We start from the raw sequence: 14,226 nt of genomic DNA on the forward strand, positions 1-14,226 counted from the left end.
CCAAACAGGGACAGGTTTTTCTCTCTGGAGTCCTGCTGGCCTTTGCTAAAGGACATTTTCAGCCGGAGCGGAGAGGTGACATTTTCTAAAAGCTCAGATCAGATGACGAAGAGGCGTCGTGTAAAGGTGAGAGGTGTAGGAACACATTCGACTCAGCGACCAATGAGGGAAACTTCCTGTTTGGTCGACTTTTTCTGGACTAATCTCCAGAATCAAACCAGATTATTCGAGCGAGATTGAGTTTATCGACTGATAAAATGACATCTAACTTCAACCCTGACCTCAGCCGCCTCATGTGGCTCTGTTTGTCTAATCAGATAAATAAAGCAGGATCAAGAGAATCCACAGCAGGGTCAGGATCGATGCCAAGGCACGAAAGTCCTCACACTCACACACACTCACACACACTCACACACACACAAACAAGGCCCCATCCCTTTAGATCCCAGCCTGTCCTCTGATTTGTCGCTGGCATCAAACGCCAAACAAAGGGATCAGAAGGAAGTTTAAGGAGTTAAGCCCTTTGTCCCGTCACACACAGGCTGCTTCAATCCTCCAGTTCCTCCTACGCGTCTGTTTCTAGGAGTCAGAGTCTGACATGAGCCAAACAGGAGCAGAAACTTTCACACAAACTGTCCGTCTGCTGCAGATACAGTCAGCGCTCTCTACACTCTGCTCTTTCGAGGAGTTACTCGTATGCAAAGGAGGATAAAACTGATATCAGTGATATCAACCATAGCTCAGCTCTACTTTTAGAGGATATGTACTCAACTTTGATTTACTAGTGCACATGTAGACATTACTAGTGAAGCAATAAGTGCCACAAGTACTACTAGTCAGCCTTATATGCTAATGAGGAAGTGGGAAAAAACAATTAAGTCTTCCCATTGGCTTCTGAAAATATAATAACCAACCAGGAAGCTCTATTTGTTTATAACTAGGGATGTCCAGAAGTGTAAAATATATATTTCATCTCAAAGTTTTTCAATTTAACATATTTATTCTTCACTGTATAACCTTGCAATGCTGTGTTCATGTCAAGCATGGAAAATCTCCTTCTCTTCCATTCCCTCACAGTCATAGGGATGCATTCAGGTACCTAAACATGGTACCTTTTGATTTTACATGAATTGGTTCCTGGTACTTTTGACAGAATTCGGTTGGTACCTATTACAGTACCTAATTGGGAACCCATCCCTTGATATAAATATAAAATTCTTTTTTGTTTATCAGATCTATAATTGTTCAAAACCAATGGGAAAAATAACATCTTAGTATTTCCTGCCGTTGTGTGGTGATACAGAGTCAGATCCTCTCAACCCCACACAGAAACAACACAGGACATGACATCACAACAGTGGCAATATAGGTTGGATACTGTAAAGTAGAGAAGAGCTTTAAGTGCGATGTATCAGGATAGAAGTATCAGATCAGGACTCAATATCGGCAGATACTCAGGCCCTGTTTCGATGACAACAATTCATCTGGAAATGCTAAAAGGCAATGATAAAAAAAATCTGTGTTTACATGGAAACACTGAGGGACTGAAAACGCTATAGTAAGCATGCCAGGCCTGGAGGTGGTGCTATAACTGTCTTGTCAAGAAGCAGCTTTTGGTAGATCTCCACTGAAGTAGAGTTGGGCTGGTGTGTTGGTGAAAGCTAAGAGCAGAAGTGGAGCAACAGATGCTCATTTTGTTAAACACAGTCACAGATTCAGCAGACTGAGCAGCACAAGAACGACACAGTAGTTTGTCATGAAACGCTGTTTCTGTGCAAATGGGTGAAACGCAACAAAACTTTTGTGTTTCACCCTAAAACCGTTGTCGTGTAAATGGACCCTCAAAATCAAACGACTCAGACTCAAGGGCATAAATACCTGATCGGTACCTCCCTATTTATAACCCCTTCTTCTTCATTTGCATCAGGTTAACTTGTACTACTAGTGACTCTTTTGGCTTTACTAGTAGAGCAAGTAGACTACAAACAGTCTACTACTACTTTTAAGACAATTTAAGTTAAGTAGTGATACTGGTAAACCAAAATTTTGTTTAATTAGGGAAGGATTTTGGTGCACAAGGCAAGGCAAGTTTATTTATATAGCACATTTCTGCAAAGCAATTCAAAGTGCTTTACAGACAGAACAAATTAAAAGAAAACAATTAAAATTCAATTAGAAAGGAGATTAAAATTAATAAGATACAGTATAACAAAACAAAACAAGATTAAAAGAAAAAAGTTATGACAGATTTTAAGATAAGAGTGGCAGTGCAGAGTTGCAAAATTGTGCGTTTTTTTTTTTTCTTTTCTTTTTTTTTAAGAAAAGTAAATAAAATGATTTGTTAAAATGCTCTAATAAAAGGCAGCTGTAAAAAGGTGGGTCTTCAACCTGGATTTAAAGGAGCTCAGAGTTTCGGCAGACCTGATCATTTCATGTCGTTGGTTCCAGATATTTGGAGCGTAGAAGCTGATCCAGAAGACCTGAGTAGTCTTGATGGTTCATATGGGATCAAAAGATCATTGATATATTATGGCCCCAATCCATTCAGAGCCTAGTGTGCAAGTAGACCTAAGTCGTCTACTAGTTGACACCTTTGCATTACTCGTAGTACTAGTCGACTTAGAAAATGCTACTATTAAAAACAACTAGTAACACAAAATTGTTTGTCAGTCAAAAAATGTTTTGTTTGTCAATATCAAAATCGTGATTCTTTGTCAAAAAAATCATTCTTTTTTTCCAAATTCAAATCCTTCATTTCAGTCTTTGTTTATAAACTGGATTTAAAAAAAGTTACCACTTTTCTCCAGCAGAGGGCAAAATGTTTCTTGTTGGCTCATGCGATGTGCATTTTATGGGAAAATACGGCTTCTGATTTAGTCTGTAGACATTATCATCATCATTTAACTTTTTCACATGGTCTGGTTTTAAAAAAACAAACTAAAAATCGTTACTATCGAAGAATCGCAATTTAAATTGGATCGTCACCCCAAAAATCTTAAAAGAAGCAAATCCCGAGAATAGCCCGAATGACTTTGCTTTACTAGTAAGCTCTACTCATGAGCAAAAAACCTTTACTAGTGAAACAACAGTTTGGTTTATTAGTAGTGAACTCAAAATATGTTACTAGTAGTATTAGTGGACTTAGAAAAGTCTAATAGTGACACTTTTTGTTTTACTAGTTAAGTCTGAACTTGACAGGTTTCCATAGAGTCTATCAAAGGAAACGTCAGTCGTAGATTCGAGGTGTTTTCCCGCTCCGTGTACCAGCTCCTGTGAACCTGGCACAGGGAGCAGCAGGAGCTGGAGGTGAAGTCACCCCGATGCGGCGCGCAGCCTGAAGGGGGTTTGTGTGTAAAGCTCTGAGGAGTGTGTCCCTAAGCTCTTAATCCACTCCAGTCTTCAACCTGACTCTGACTCTGACTGCAAACACACACATGCACGTGCACTACCAGCTTCATCACACACACACACACACACACACAAATCGATTTGCACATCGATACACACGCCTGTCTTTCCAATAACTCGCAGACTTCGGGCTGCGCTGTGTGTGTCTACGTGCTAACCCACAACACATGCTCTCTCTGCAGCGACGATGACGTGAGATAAAACAACACGCCTCGCAGCGGCCCCTGCACATATGAGAGTGATTAGCAGGGAAAATTCAGCGAAGGTCTCCGAGCCTGTGTGTGTGTGTGTGTGTGAGAGAGAGACTGCAGGCAATGCTTTAGCTATAGCTTGGCCCTCAGTTTAAGTCAAAACAAAGAGGAAATTCAAGCTGAGGGCCCCTCTTTGTCGTCTGGCAGAGACGAAAAAAGCTCCGTGCCTCGGTTTGAGCGGTTTGAGCCGTGCCAAGGAAATTAAAACGTGAAGTCGTGACTTTAAAATGTATGATTTACATGTTCAGTCAAACCTGAGCTGCTCATACAGATTTGATTTAAACCAAAGTTGTCTGAATGGACGAGGAAGTCTTTAAAAGTAGAGAAAACGAGTTTCTTTTTGGCACAATGTGCTTTTTTTTCTGCACATCTGGGGTGAGAAGTTGGAAAATAACAGTTTTAAAGTCATGTTTGTGACATTTTGTTCAATTTTAATCCAATATTTGCTTTTTTTCAGCTTTGTTTTTGGTCTGATACAACTCCTACATAAAATATGGTCCTCTTTAGCCGCCTGTGCTTGCAGGTCATATGCTACCTGATTTTTCCAGAGGAGTGAGTCATCTTGCGTCTTTACCATCTCTGTTTGGCGTTTCCTTTCTCTTTAGTCATGTTTTTTTGGTCCAAACTTTGTCCACTGGGCGCACTGTGATTGGCTGAGGTAACCACGCCTACTCTCAACCCAGAAAAGTCCGGACACAACAAAAAACATCAACATCCAGGCAGAGGAGAGGGTTAGAGGCAGACACAGATACTGACACACTTGTAAATTGACAGGATTATTCCTGTAAGAGCTGACATTTTATTTTTTTTGGAAAATCCTGCAGACTCAGGTCTTAAGATTTTGATCAGGAGTGTTTTTAGTCTTCTGAACTTAAGATAATAAAAATATTTAATGGAGGGAAACGTGCATCAGGAAAAAAAAAAGACTGAGATGAGATTTCTGCTGACGAGCAAGTCTCAAAGAAAAACAACAAAAGTCTCCGCCATCACTTTCTGGCGTCTTGCTGCTGCTGCTTCAACCTCCAAATGAGATCGATTACGACAGATTGTTGCAGGAGCAGATTAAAACAGGAGGCTTAGACAGGAGACCAGACCTGGTCCAAGTTCATGCAAGTCACATGACCTTCACCGTCGGACTCCTGGCGTGACTCAGACCTCATCAGACTGAAAATATTCAAACATGGCTCTCTGATGATCCTGGTTCCAGCTTCTAGAAACTTCAGCCTTCACTCAGCGTTTCATTAGAAACTCTCCGCGCTCGAGTGCAGATAAGTGTTTCACCGTGTAACCGCTCGCAGCCCGCTCTGAGCGTGAACTCAGAAAGTCATTACCAGAAAAAGACTGACACACAAACGACTCTGATTAGATCGTTCACAAACAGCTGACTGCAGCGAATTCAGCAGCAAACACAGATTAAAGTCCAGCCCGCGCTGTGTGTGGAGGCACATTTGGTAACACTTAATCCAGCCTGAGTCTCTGTGATCCACTGCGCTGAGTGTGTTTCTGTGTCTGCAGAGGTTCGATGTGTGGTCCTCGCTCCATCAGGTGTGATTCAATCTGACTGTGCTGAGACGCCTTGGCTGACATCACGAGGAGCGGTTTGGCGAGGGAACAGATCCTCGGCAGCAGACGAGCGCGTCATCATTTTTCAGTCTGGGTGTGAACAGGAATAAAGTCAGAGGTGATGAGAGGCGGAGGGCAGCAAACGATCACGTTTCACTTTGAAATATGGGCGTAGGTTCAAAATTAGTATTAAAAGAATGCATCATTTTAGCTGAATTTACAACTTTGCTAATAAAAGCACAACTGACCAATCAGGAGACAGAGTTTCATGAGTGAAATATTGATCTTTCTTTAATCATAAAATCAGTTTTTCTTTTGTGCATTTGCTTTTCTGCACTGGTGTCCTGTAAAATCATATTTGTAATACAGTTGAGATACAGTTTGTTTTCAATGGAATAATTTTAGTTAAGTTTAGTTTGTCTACATTTCACTCATGTTGAATTAAAATCATATGTATGATATAAAAATAAAAACATTTCAAAATAAGTAAAGATTTATGTCCTACAAACAAGGACTGGGTTTAAGGTTTAAGAAACTTTCTCTTTAAATTTAGAGTTTAATTTAATTAATATTCAGTATTAAAGCTCTGCTATTTTGCAATGTACAGGTATCGTTTTTGTTGTGGTGTAACCAAGAAGTACGGTGGCTGAGAAGTGCAAACCAGAATTACAAAGTCTGAAACACAAATTTCAAACAAATTTACATTCAAGAAAACATTTTTTACAAATAAACAAACAAAATTTATGTGCGAAACATTTTTACAAACATTGAGACAAATTTTCAAATGGCAGAATTAGGGATGGTTCCTTTCACGTTTGAAACGATACGGTACAGATGCCCAGTACCTTTATGGTACCAATTTTTGGTACTTTTGTGTGTGTTTATGTGGTAATAAATACAGAAGGGTACCGAATAAGGTACTTTTACAGGTACTGACCTAATTCTGTCAAAATTACCCGGTACCAATTCATGTAAAATCAAAAGGTTCCATGTTTAGGTACCTAAATGCATCCTGGTGACTGTGATGGAATGGAAGAGTAGGAGATTCTTCATACTGGACATCAACACAGCATTACATGGTTATATATTGAAGAATAAATATGTTAAATCAAAAAGAATGCACATTTTATTGTTAAACAAATTGATATTTTTAAATTCATATGCACACAAAAGTATGGAAAACTGAGTACCAATACCGATTGCCAGGTACCGTACCGTTTCAAATGTGAAAGGTTCCCACCCCTAGCAATAAATATTTATATTTCTAATAATAAAATCTTAAAGTTTTTGAATTTAGCTCATTTATTCTTCAAGGTATAAACTTTCAGGAATGATGTGTTCATGTCTACTCTTTCACTCCCTCACAGTCACAAGGATGTGTTTAGGTACCAAAACATGGTACTGTTTGATTTCAAGTAAATTGGTTCTTGGTACTACAGACTGGATTGGGTCGGTACCTATAAAAGTACCAAATTCAGTACCCATCTCTAGGCAGTATCCTTTTACATGTCCTGAGACAAATTTACGAAGTCAGAATTTCGAGGGAATGTGAATGTACGTAGATGCCGAACGTGACCCAGAACTCGTTTCTTAAAGGGTCAGTTAGTTTGTGTTGAGGCAAGATTAACAGAGTTTACTTACTTTACTTTCATAATCTCTTAAATCTCTTATCTACATAAATCTTACGCTGTCACGTCTCTTCTCAACACCTTTCATCAATATTATCACTTCCAGGTCACGTTCAACATTTGGTACATTCCCTTTCTGTCAAAATTCTGACTTCATGAAATCGTGTCAGGACTTGTTGTAAATTTGTTTCGTTTTTTTGTTAAAGTGTCTTAATAATTTCTCAGTTTCATAAAATTTAATTTGTTTAAAATTTGTAAAAGTGTTTCAGCAAAGGAAGACCTTTAAAAGTAGGAGCACACCGATCACCGATCTTTAAAAAGCCTGACTTGCTGATACCAGTTTTAATTTTTCATTTTTTATAACTGGCAGCATATACTTTCGATGTTCTAATCTTATTTAATGAAGAATCATTGAAAAATACCAGTGAAACAATAAAATGTTTATGTTTTAACTTAAACAACCCATAAAGCGTCCTGAGTTTTAGGTGTCAGAGCCAAAAGGCAACAATGGCTGACTGTCAGACCTTCCTGGAGGATCAGTTTCATATGTAAGGATGGGCCGATCACAGATCCCTGATCACCAACGATCCCCCAAAATTAAGGAAATCGGCATGTCTACTTTAAGTGCAAATTCTAAAAACAAAACCAGGAAGAATCCTGCACCACTGTATGTTTTGTTGCTCTGGTTTGATCTGTAATCAAAGGTTTTTCCATCCTAAATATCAACTTTATCAAACGTACCCCATGACGCTGACGGGTGAAACTGTCCATCTGCCATCCTGGTTGTCTCACCAAAGCTTTCATGCTAAAGCTAAAGCCGCAGCACATTAGAGAAACAGTTTTATTTGGCTCGACCTGAATCAGACCCAATCTGTCTGAACAGGAGGGGGACCAGATCCACCCGCCAGAGCAAATACCGCATCAGTTTGCAGATCTGTCCGACTCCCATGAACCTGTTTCACTGAGCTCTGGAGAAGTTTTAGGGAGTGACTTTAAGTAAAGTTTCTCTCTCTCAGCAAATAAATCCACGACTACAACACGATGATTAAACAACCGAGAGGCTGAAGGTGCAAAACCTGCTGCTTTAAGAGTCTTACATCTCAGCATGATGTTCAGCAGCTCTCTTAAAACCGCAGCAGGCCTCAAATTCTTCCAGGGACGGCAGTGAGGCTTTACAGGCTGTGCCCTGTCAGCGGCAGGTAGTGGATCCAGCGCCTGATAGAGAACAGGGAGCCTGAGGCAGTCTGCACGAGTCAGGAGGAGAAATGAACGACTTAAGCTGCACGAGCTGAGACACAGACGGAGACGTAACCCAAACGCCTTCACTCTGACTCAGGTTTTTGGCTCAGATCACTGCTGCTAGCATCACTCTGCTCTTCAGCTCAGTGTTTGTCAGTGAATCAAACTGATAACAGCCTCTGTTTAGTCTCCCACGATCACATCAGAGCTGCAACTTTCCCACACGCTGCACGTTCACATCACCAGTCTGCCTCCTCAGATCAAAGCTCACCTGTCCCTCAGGTGCATTGTTGCCACAGTTACCTTGAAAAAGTAATCCAATCACTGATTAAAGAAAAATCATTTAAACTTAGTTACTTTACTGATTACTTAATTTGAAAAGTAACTAAGTTAGGTTACAAGTTACATTAAGCAGCTGCCAACAACACCTCCAAGTTCATGATTTGGCGTGATTAGAATTGTGTGATGCAATTAAAGTAAATAAAAATATGAGTCTACGTGTTTTGATTAAAAGGAATGTTCAGACATTGGTAGTTGTGAAATGTTTACAGTACAATTAAAAACAAAAATATTAATTTCATACATTTTGAATTTCAAAATACGGCTAAAGAAAGCTTACAGAAGTATTTTTGGTGCACTACAGCACTGTTTGTTTTGATTTTAGATTCATTTTTTTAACAATTTGTTTTAGTCTAGTGTGTTTTTTATCAGTTTCTTTTTTTCTGTTGAAGCTGTAGCCCGATGATCCTGTATTTGAAATATAATAAGCAAAAATAAATACTACTGGAATGTGGGCTCAAATAATCCTCAGTTCTTTGCATCCTTTACTTATGTTTATATTTAATTTTTGTTTTTATTTTCACTTTTATCTATTTTTAATTTTGGCAGTTTTGGGCCACCATGTGCTCTGGCACCAAAGTCTAAAAAGTCTGGGCACGCCCCTGCTCGTCACCGGATGCCTCATTGTAGCCTACGTTATGTCGCTCTGCTCCTTAACGGATGGATTTATGCTAAACAGAGGGTTCAGCTCATGGAACAGAGGGAGTTACAGCAAAAGACAGGACTCACCTTTCCCCAGGTAAAAGTCAAACAACTTCTCAAACATATATGTCCGCAGTGCGCTGATCTCTCTCTGGTTGATTCCTAAATGTTTCAGCAAAGGATCTTAAGCAAACTGCAGCACAGAGTGAACATGAACCTTCATACTATCATCTTTAGCTGACACAAACTCAAACAGTGACTGTGTTTCCAGCTAGAAAACGAGCACCTCTCCTCTCTGTTGTTTACGTTTGTGTCGCTGGCTGCTATTTCACCTGAGTCATCCTCATGCTGAAAACGTGACAAACACGCGACTCCCGTCACTCTCTGAGACTCAAGAAAAAAGCAATAGATTTTTTACGAGAAAAATGAAAAGAACAGTAACGAACGGCGACTTGGATTAGCAACTTTAATCTGACTGCTGTTTTGGAAATAGTAACACGTTAGATTAGTTGTTGCAGAAAAAAGTGGTCAAATCAGATTAACGCGTCACTAAGTAGCGCGTCATCGGCATCACTGCTCGGTTGTGTCTGAAAACCAGATGATCTGAGACCATAGAAAATGTTCTCCATTAGGGGGCGATGTGGGGAAACGTCAGGATGTTTTTACGGCAGGATCAGGACTACTTTAACCTCCAAACAACATTTTTAGCCCCAAATATTTCAGATTTTTCTTTCTTATGCACCTTATTTTAATCTTTTCTACCTTATTTCAAAAATTTCATCTTGTGTCCTTTAACGTGCTTTTTGAACTCTCACATTTTCACATCATAAGAAATCCGTCCATTCAAACACGTCAGCTTTAAACTAAATAATCTGCTCATCTTGACTCTTGAATCTTAGCGTGAGGAAGCATCTGCTGGTGACAGACTGATCAACCTGTGCCTCTCACTCTTTTGTTTCCCATCTTTCCATCCGTCCGTCCTCTCTGAACCTCTCACTCTGCTGATCCTCCAGTTTTCTTTTCTGTGTTTTGGAGATCTTCCCTTCATTCCTGCCGTCGTTCTCAGGAAGAAAAGATTTCACGGCCTGTGTTTTGCTTACCATTACATTAGGATTTGGATGTCTCGTGTTTGCTTTTCATCTCTCGTCCAACTTCTTCTCTGCTGGATTCTGGCCCCGGTGTAAATTTTCATGAGTCCACAGCTGCGAGTGATAAATCCATCTGAGTGTGACAAATCACGGCTGAGAGTTTACGTCTCTGTTAGCGTGTTTGTTTCTGAGCGGAGCGTCTTTCTGTTGTTACAGTCTGACCTCCCCCAGAGGTTTGGGGCCACCCCCCCTCGGCCCCCCCGAGACATTCATTCCTCTGTGAGACGACCCCCTCTGAGTTACATACATGTACGCACACACACACATGCAGAAAAGCATCGGGGGCAGGGTCACAGGTCACTCAGCCTGAATGGACACCAATCTGCTCCGACCAATCAGAGCGCGGTGGAGTGATTAAGTGATGGAGGCGGGACTCCTGAATTAAACCCATTTACCTCTTCATTCATTCAGAGCGTTTAAAGACGCAGACGGAGCAGCTGCTTCTGCTGATTCAGTTTGAGAGGAATGAACTCACACTCTCTGATTTAAGAGGCTAAAAACAGCTCATTCCTCTGGTTTCTGCTCCTCCGTCAGAGAACGACCTCGGTCACAGACGACGGAGGTTTAGCCTGGTATCAGTCTGTCTCTGTGAGGCTTAGACCCGGTCTGATCTCAGGTCAAAGGACAGGGTTTAGTACCACCTGTACAAACAAGAGTCCCCCTGAAACCAGAAGCTAAATCTACTCCAGAGGAGACCTGGGAGACGGATGCTGCACGCACCTTTGGAGATGAACTCATCCCTGCACGGACTCAGACTCAGACGCCACACACGGCGCTGATCGATGACTTTCTGTGTTGTTCTTTCACATCTTTAGAGAATCTGTCGCCAGCGTCCATCTGTCCTCAGACTCAGTTTGAGAAATGAACTCAGGCTGTTTCTGTTTCAGGCTCAGAAACGGGTTTTAGACACAGAGAAGAGCTCACACCGCAAATTATCGACACTGTCTCAGATTTAATCTAATAGATACAAAACCTTTTTTTAAAGGTTGATTACTTGTTTATAATCTTTGAGTTTACTGTATACTTTTAATTTGGATCTTATCTCTTTTTTAAAAATGTATTAAACGTCACATATTCACAAGCATTTATATGTTTTATCCATTTGTAATTTGACAATAGATTAATTCCTCTTTTCATGTTTTTATAAATGAACTAAAAATAAAATAAATCCAAAAGAAAACAAAGATCTTGGATCGGATCATATTTCTATCTAAATAAAAACTGTTAAAACAAGCTAAATTGGTTCTTTCACAAAAAGTCTCATTAAAACAAAACTTGTTTCAAAGTTCAGTAACAACAACAAGCTGCTTGATTTAAGATAAACACATGATCCGTCGCATGAAAACAGGTTTTAACCGATACGGTTACGAATGACTCACGCTCCTGCAAAGAGACACCAAACCACACGTCCTTAGGCCAATTTTCACATCCGATAATATCACAAAACTCTACAAATTTGGCACAAACACACCTCCTTTAAAACTGAAAAATAACCTTCATCATTCTCCTCTAATAATAAGTATTTGTCTCATCAAAACAAAACTTGTTTCAAGGCTCAGCTAGCACAACTAGGGATGCTCCAATATGGAAATTTTGGCTGATATAGATATCCCATATTAATGTTGCTGTTATGGCCGATAACCAGTATTAACCGATCATAAATATTGGTAGAAAAAACAAAAACAATCTCGACACAGATGATGTGTCAAGGTACCGTGAGAAAAGCCGACAGAGATCATGGAGAGGATCAAAGGATGGAGCGCCTGAGACGAACACAATCAAAAAAATATGTTTTGTCTGTTGCTTGGATCAAAAACTAGAAGAGAGTCATAAAAGAAGAGAGTCCACTCTTCTTGGGTAGTTTTGGTTTTTATAAGGTCAGAGAAAACAAGAAATTTGGGGTCTTGAAAGATCGTTCAAGAAGCTCCCAAAATGAGCAGCAAATGAGTAAATAATAAATAATTTACACACTGCCAAATAATAAAACAATACTAAAACTTTTACTTATCGGAACCAATACCGAATTGTAAAAAAACCCACTGACCAACGATACAGATATTATGATACCAATATATCGTGCATCCCTAAACACAACTAAGTTGCTTGATTTAAATCAACACATGATGCATCGCATGGAAACATGTTTTTACCAATGAATGGCTCAGACTCCTGCAAAGAGACACCGAACCACACATCCTTAGGCCAATTTTCACGTCCAAATATATCACAAAACTCTACAAATGTGGCACAAACATACCAGGTTTATAACAAAAAAAATCACCTTTAATAATAAGTATTTTACCTCGATCTGTAGTAATTTTCTTGTCCCTAGGAATTCATTTGCAAAAACAAAAAAAATGAAGAAAAAAAAATAGGTTTTTAATTTATATTCAGTATTTTTCTCAAAGTTTTCTTCTTCAGAAAATTTGTTTTCCAGCATTTTCTGCTTCTTATTTCACTCAGGAATACTTTTCAAGGCCCATTCATTTCAAGATTCCTTGTCAAGTAAAATTAACTTGCTACACTAACGGATAATTTCACAAGCTTTAAGAAATTTTCCCACCAACATTCACACTTTTATCTTGTTTTTAGGATTCCCCTTTATTTTGAAACGTACGAAAACCAGAGCGTTTTTTCTTTTTCATTTTGCATGGTTTATTTTGGACACTGCTGCAGAAACTGGGGATTAAAAGCACTGGGGGTTTTAATGAGCAGATTTGTACTGAAAAAACTGAAATCTTAAAAATATCTTTCAAGATATTAAAGTACAAAAATAATGTCAGGATTGCTTTTACTAAGTAAAACAAAAAATGTTCCCCCATTAGTAGATTTTTAAAATCTTTATGAGGACTTCAGGCTTCATTTTTTGTCTTTTCATGTCTTGAAACAAACATTTTTCTGGACTTGTCAGATCCATGTGGCTCATATCAAGTCTAATAAACAATTTCTACTCATAATAAAATGTAAACACTAGCTAAGATGTTAGTTTTTACAGCGTTTGACGTGTTTATCTTTCCGTGAAATAAAGTCACAGATGTTGTTTTCTGATATTTGATTTCCGCTGTTTTAACGTCTGACCTCAGCTGCTGACAGAGACAGTAACAGGCCGAAGCTCATCTGATGCAGGAAGGACTCAGGAAACACACTCTGCTGCATCACCCTGTGTGTGTGTGTGTGTTAGTGTCTGTATGTGTGTGTCAGTGTATAAATACACGCGGTCGTACAGTCCCTGACTCCAGGGTGTGGTGCTGGTGGGATAACAGCTTCCTGCAGACCAGATTAATGAGCTAATAATGGATATAATCCTCCCATTGTGAAAGGCCGGGCTTCCAGACTGGAGAGCGGTCACGACCTCTGCAAACAACTGCTCAGACACCGAGGAAACCAAAGAGCGGGACGGTGACACAGCGGCGTGATGCAGCCTGCAACTCGGAGAGATCTTTGACTCTCTGTGATTAGCATGTAGCATGTAGCATGCATTTTAAGAGATGGTTTCCAGTCATGTCAAGCTACAGATTCATCAATCTGAAGATTAATTCAAGTCAAAACTTTGCAGAAAAGTTGCAGCTGAAATAATGGAGTAGTGAGAGTGCCAAATTACAAAAATAAATCTATAAAAGAAGATAAATAAATAAATGAGTAAACAAATAAATTATGTAAGAAAATAAATAAATGAATTAAATGAAAATTAAGAATCTATAAAAGAATGAATAAATTAATAAAGAGAATATATCAGACTCTATAAATGAATAAAAAGTGAAGGAAAAAATAATTAATAAATAAATTATATAATAATCTATAAAAGAATAAAAAATGAATTAATTAAGTATATAATAATTTATAAAATAATAATTAAAAAATAAATCAATAAATAGATAAATTATATAAGAATCTATAATAGAATTAAAAAATGAATTAATAAAAAATCATATAAGAATCCATAAAATAAAAGGCTAATAAAAGTATTAAGATAAAGACAAATCAAAAAATAAATAGAAAAGTGCTTAA

The 14,226-nt window shown here is 38.9% G+C and overlaps 1 protein-coding gene across 3 annotated transcripts in view; it reads right to left on the reverse strand.

The window, feature by feature from the left end:
* Positions 1-14,226, reverse strand: part of fam124a (family with sequence similarity 124 member A) — a 28,988-nt gene that overhangs the window by 8,625 nt on the left and 6,137 nt on the right. The gene's annotated exons all lie outside the window — the stretch shown is intronic.

Source organism: Halichoeres trimaculatus, unplaced genomic scaffold, assembly GCF_033239565.1.
Source record: "Halichoeres trimaculatus isolate MK-OKI-2021-1 unplaced genomic scaffold, fHalTri1.1 fHalTri1_scaffold_19, whole genome shotgun sequence".
NCBI lineage: Eukaryota > Metazoa > Chordata > Actinopteri > Labriformes > Labridae > Halichoeres > Halichoeres trimaculatus.